Source organism: Anarhichas minor, unplaced genomic scaffold (assembly GCF_050575085.1).
Source record: "Anarhichas minor isolate MPS153535 unplaced genomic scaffold, ASM5057508v1 ptg000227l, whole genome shotgun sequence".
In the NCBI taxonomy this organism is placed as follows: domain Eukaryota; kingdom Metazoa; phylum Chordata; class Actinopteri; order Perciformes; family Anarhichadidae; genus Anarhichas; species Anarhichas minor.
Window position 1 is genome coordinate 21,552 of NW_027466673.1, and position 5,949 is coordinate 27,500.

Consider the following 5,949-nt stretch of genomic DNA (forward strand, 5'->3'; position numbering starts at 1 on the left):
CGATTTGGTTTAAGGAGACAGAGTATTGGCGCTCGTCTTTCGCTGTGATTTTGTCAGAGTACGAAGATCGGCCGGCGCTTTTGAACTACTTGCTGCATCGGCTGTGGGTATCCGTTTATTGTTCTGCATGTATGGGTGGTTAGAGGAGGTCGGGGTCTACAATAGGGTATAAGTGTCCCGGCTGTGCGTGGTGTTTTGGCGGAGAGATGGAGCGCGCAAAACGGCAACTGCGACCTACTTTGACCGCGTGGTGCCTCGGCTGTGGGTCTCGGATCCAGGATCCACTCGGATAGGTTTGTAGAGGTGGACGTGGTCTACGATTGGGTATAAGTGTCCCGGCTGTGCGTGGTGTTTTCGCGGAGATATCCACCTCGCAAAACGGCGCTTCCGTTTAAGGAAACAGAGTTTTGGCGCTCGTCTTTCGCAGCGCAGCCCAGTAACGTCCCCTACCTTAAGAGAGTCCTCGTTACTCCCGCCGTTTACCCGCGCGATATGGATCCTGGTTCTGGATCTCGCATCCAGGATCCACTCGGATAGGTTTGTAGAGGTAGACGTATTATACAATTAGGTATGAGTATCCCGGCTGTGCGTTGTGTATTCGCGGAGATATCCATCTCGCAAAACGATATAAAAACGGCTGTGATTTTGTCAGAGTATGAAGATCGCCCGGCGCTTTTTGTCAGAGTATGAAGATCGGTCGGCGGTTTTCAAATACGTGCTGCCTCGGCTGTGGATACCCGTTTATTATTCTGCTTATATGGGTAGTTAGAGGACGTCGGGACCGTGGATTCGGTATAAGAATCCCCGCTGTGCGTTCCATTTCCGGGTAAATATGGACCGCGCAATATGGCCCCTGCGACCTACTTTGACTACATCGTGCCTCGGCTGTGGACCTCGCATCCATGATCCACTAGGATAGATTTGTAGAGGGGGACTTGGACTACAGTTAGATATAAGTGTCCCGGCTGTGCGTTGTGTATTCGCGGGGATATGGACCTCGCAAAACGGGTATTTCGTTTAAGTCTTTCGCTGTGATTTTGTCAGAGTATGAAGATCGGTCGGCTGTTTTCAAACACGCGCTGCCTCGGCTGTGGTTATCCGTTTATTATTCAGCTTACATAGTTGGTTAGAGGACGTCGGGGCCGTGTATTCAGTATAAGAATCCCCGCTGTGCGTTCTATTTCCGGGTAGATATGGCGCGCGTAATATGGTCCCTGCGACCTACTTTGACTACACCGTGCCTCGGCTGTGGACCTCGCATCCAGGATCCACTCCGATAGTTTTGTAGAGGGGGACGTGGACTACAACTGGGTATAAGTGTCCCGGCTGTGCGTTGTGTATTCGCGGGGATATGGACCTCGCAAAACGGGTATTTCGTTTAAGTCTTTCGCTGTGATTTTGTCAGAGTATGAAGATCGGTCGGCTGTTTTCAAACACGCGCTGCCTCGGCTGTGGTTATCCGTTTATTATTCAGCTTACATAGTTGGTTAGAGGACGTCGGGGCCGTGTATTCAGTATAAGAATCCCCGCTGTGCGTTCTATTTCCGGGTAGATATGGCGCGCGTAATATGGTCCCTGCGACCTACTTTGACTACACCGTGCCTCGGCTGTGGACCTCGCATCCAGGATCCACTCCGATAGTTTTGTAGAGGGGGACGTGGACTACAACTGGGTATAAGTGTCCCGGCTGTGCGTTGTGTATTCGCGGAGATATGCACCTCGCAAAACGACGATTTCGTTTAAGTCTTTCGCTGTGATTTTGTCAGAGTATGAAGATCGGTCGGCTGTTTTCAAACACGCGCTGCCTCGGCTGTGGTTATCCGTTTATTATTCAGCTTACATAGTTGGTTAGAGGACGTCGGGGCCGTATATTCAGTATAAGAATCCCCGCTGTGCGTTCTATTTCCGGGTAGATATGGCGCGCGTAATATGGTCCCTGCGACCTAATTTGACTACACCGTGCCTCGGCTGTGGACCTCGCATCCAGGATCCACTCCGATAGTTTTGTAGAGGGGGACGTGGACTACAACTGGGTATAAGTGTCCCGGCTGTGCGTTGTGTATTCGCGGAGATATGCACCTCGCAAAACGACGATTTCGTTTAAGTCTTTCGCTGTGATTTTGTCAGAGTATGAAGATCGGTCGGCTGTTTTCAAACACGCGCTGCCTCGGCTGTGGTTATCCGTTTATTATTCAGTTTACATAGTTGGTTAGAGGACGTCGGGGCCGTGTATTCAGTATAAGAATCCCCGCTGTGCGTTCTATTTCCGGGTAGATATGGCGCGCGTAATGTGGTCCCTGCGACCTACTTTGACTACACCGTGCCTCGGCTGTGGAGGTCGCATCCATGATCCACTCGGATAGGTTTGTAGAGGTGGATGTGGTCTACGATCGGGTATAAGTGTCCCGGCTGTGCGTTGTGTATTCGCGGGGATATGGACCTCGCAAAACGGGTATTTCGTTTAAGTCTTTCGCTTTGATTTTGTCAGAGTATGAAGATCGGTCGGCGGTTTTCAAATACGCGCTGTATCGGCTGTGTGTATCCGTTTATAGGAGTGTCTAGATGGGTGGTTAGAGGACTTCCAGCTTGACAACTGGGCATGAGTATCCCCGCTGTGCGTTCTATTTCCGGGTAGATATGGCGCGCGTAATATGGTCCCTGCGACCTACTTTGACCGCGTCGTGCCTCGGCTGTGAGTGTCCGATTGTGGATCACCCTCCACATGTCTTTAGAGGTTGACGGTGGCTACACGTCGGCATAGGTGTCCCGGCTGTGCGTTGTGTATTCGCGGGGATATGGACCGCGCAAGACGGCGATTTGGTTTAAGGAAACAGAGTATTGGCGCTATCGCTGTGATTTTGTCAGAGTATGAAGATCGGTCGGCGGTTTTCAAATACGTGCTGCCTCGGCTGTGGATACCCGTTTATTATTCTGCTTATATGGGTAGTTAGAGGACGTCGGGACCGTGTATTCAAAATAAGAATCCCCGCTGTGCGTTCCATTTCCGGGTAGATATGGCGCGCGTAATAGGGCCCCTGCGACCTACTTTGACCGCGTGGTGCCTCGGCTGTGGACCTCGCATCCAGGATCCACTCGGATAGGTTTGTAGAAGTGGACTTGGACTACAATTAGATATGAGGTTCCCGGCTGTGCGTTGTGTTTTCGCGGAGATATGGACCGCGCAAAACGGGTATTTGGTTTAAGGATTTTTCGCTGTGATTTTGTCAGAGTATGAAGATCGATCGGCGGTTTTCAAACACGCGCTGCATCGGCTGTGTGTATCCGTTTATTATTCATCTTATATGGGTGGTTAGAGGACTTCCAGCTCGACAACTGGGCATGAGTATCCCCGCTGTGCGTTCTATTTCCGGGTAGATATGGCGCGCGTAATATGGTCCCTGCGACCTACTTTGACCGACTCGTGCCTCGGCTGTGGAGGTCGCATCCAGGATCCACTCGGATGTGTTTGTAGAGGGGGACTTGGACTACAATTAGATATGAGTGTCCCGGCTGTGCGTTGTGTTTTCGCGGAGATATGGACCGCGCAAAACGGGTATTTCGTTTAAGGACATAGAGTTTTTCGCTCGGGTTTTAAAGCCGTGATAGGGGCGAAGCGCTGAAGGTTCCAGCGCTTCTGTACTTCGCCTATTACGGCTGTGACCCATTTTGGTAGGGGGTAACCAAGCCACCTTGCACACAATGATAGGAACAGACTACCCAGTGTATACTAGGGGATAGGAGCGAAGCGCTGAAGGGTCCAGCGCTTCTGGCGGTTCCCCTATGCTACAGCCGTAGTAGGGGATATGAGCGAAGCGCTGAAGGGTCCAGCGCTTCTGGCGGTTCCCCTATGTTACAGCCGTAGTAGGGACGAAGCGCTGAAGGGTCCAGCGCTTCTGGCGGTTCCCCTATGCTACAGCCGTAGTAGGGGATATGAGCGAAGCGCTGAAGGGTCCAGCGCTTCTGGCGGTCCCCCTATGCTACAGCCGTAGTAGGGGATATGAGCGAAGCGCTGAAGGGTCCAGCGCTTCTGGCGGTTCCCCTATGTTACAGCCGTAGTAGGGACGAAGCGCTGAAGGGTCCAGCGCTTCTGGCGGTTCCCCTATGCTACAGCCGTAGTAGGGGATATGAGCGAAGCGCTGAAGGGTCCAGCGCTTCTGGCGGTCCCCCTATGCTACAGCCGTAGTAGGGGATATGAGCGAAGCGCTGAAGGGTCCAGCGCTTCTGGCGGTCCCCCTATGCTACAGCCGTAGTAGGGGATATGAGCGAAGCGCTGAAGGGTCCAGCGCTTCTGGCGGTTCCCCTATGCTACAGCCGTAGTAGGGGATATGAGCGAAGCGCTGAAGGGTCCAGCGCTTCTGGCGGTCCCCCTATGCTACAGCCGTAGTAGGGGATAGGAGCGAAGCGCTGAAGGGTCCAGCGCTTCTGGCGGTCCCCCTATGCTACAGCCGTAGTAGGGGATAGGAGCGAAGCGCTGAAGGGTCCAGCGCTTCTGGCGGTCCCCCTATGCTACAGCCGTAGTAGGGGATAGGAGCGAAGCGCTGAAGGGTCCAGCGCTTCTGGCGGTCCCCCTATGCTACAGCCGTAGTAGGGGATAGGAGCGAAGCGCTGAAGGGTCCAGCGCTTCTGGCGGTCCCCCTATGCTACAGCCGTAGTAGGGGATAGGAGCGAAGCGCTGAAGGGTCCAGCGCTTCTGGCGGTCCCCCTATGCTACAGCCGTAGTAGGGGATAGGAGCGAAGCGCTGAAGGGTCCAGCGCTTCTGGCGGTCCCCCTATGCTACAGCCGTAGTAGGGGATATGAGCGAAGCGCTGAAGGGTCCAGCGCTTCTGGCGGTCCCCCTATGCTACAGCCGTAGTAGGGGATATGAGCGAAGCGCTGAAGGGTCCAGCGCTTCTGGCGGTCCCCCTATGCTACAGCCGTAGTAGGGGATATGAGCGAAGCGCTGAAGGGTCCAGCGCTTCTGGCGGTTCCCCTATGTTACAGCCGTAGTAGGGACGAAGCGCTGAAGGGTCCAGCGCTTCTGGCGGTTCCCCTATGCTACAGCCGTAGTAGGGGATATGAGCGAAGCGCTGAAGGGTCCAGCGCTTCTGGCGGTCCCCCTATGCTACAGCCGTAGTAGGGGATATGAGCGAAGCGCTGAAGGGTCCAGCGCTTCTGGCGGTCCCCCTATGCTACAGCCGTAGTAGGGGATATGAGCGAAGCGCTGAAGGGTCCAGCGCTTCTGGCGGTTCCCCTATGTTACAGCCGTAGTAGGGACGAAGCGCTGAAGGGTCCAGCGCTTCTGGCGGTTCCCCTATGCTACAGCCGTAGTAGGGGATATGAGCGAAGCGCTGAAGGGTCCAGCGCTTCTGGCGGTCCCCCTATGCTACAGCCGTAGTAGGGGATATGAGCGAAGCGCTGAAGGGTCCAGCGCTTCTGGCGGTCCCCCTATGCTACAGCCGTAGTAGGGGATATGAGCGAAGCGCTGAAGGGTCCAGCGCTTCTGGCGGTTCCCCTATGCTACAGCCGTAGTAGGGGATATGAGCGAAGCGCTGAAGGGTCCAGCGCTTCTGGCGGTCCCCCTATGCTACAGCCGTAGTAGGGGATAGGAGCGAAGCGCTGAAGGGTCCAGCGCTTCTGGCGGTCCCCCTATGCTACAGCCGTAGTAGGGGATAGGAGCGAAGCGCTGAAGGGTCCAGCGCTTCTGGCGGTCCCCCTATGCTACAGCCGTAGTAGGGGATAGGAGCGAAGCGCTGAAGGGTCCAGCGCTTCTGGCGGTCCCCCTATGCTACAGCCGTAGTAGGGGATAGGAGCGAAGCGCTGAAGGGTCCAGCGCTTCTGGCGGTCCCCCTATGCTACAGCCGTAGTAGGGGATAGGAGCGAAGCGCTGAAGGGTCCAGCGCTTCTGGCGGTCCCCCTATGCTACAGCCGTAGTAGGGGATAGGAGCGAAGCGCTGAAGGGTCCAGCGCTT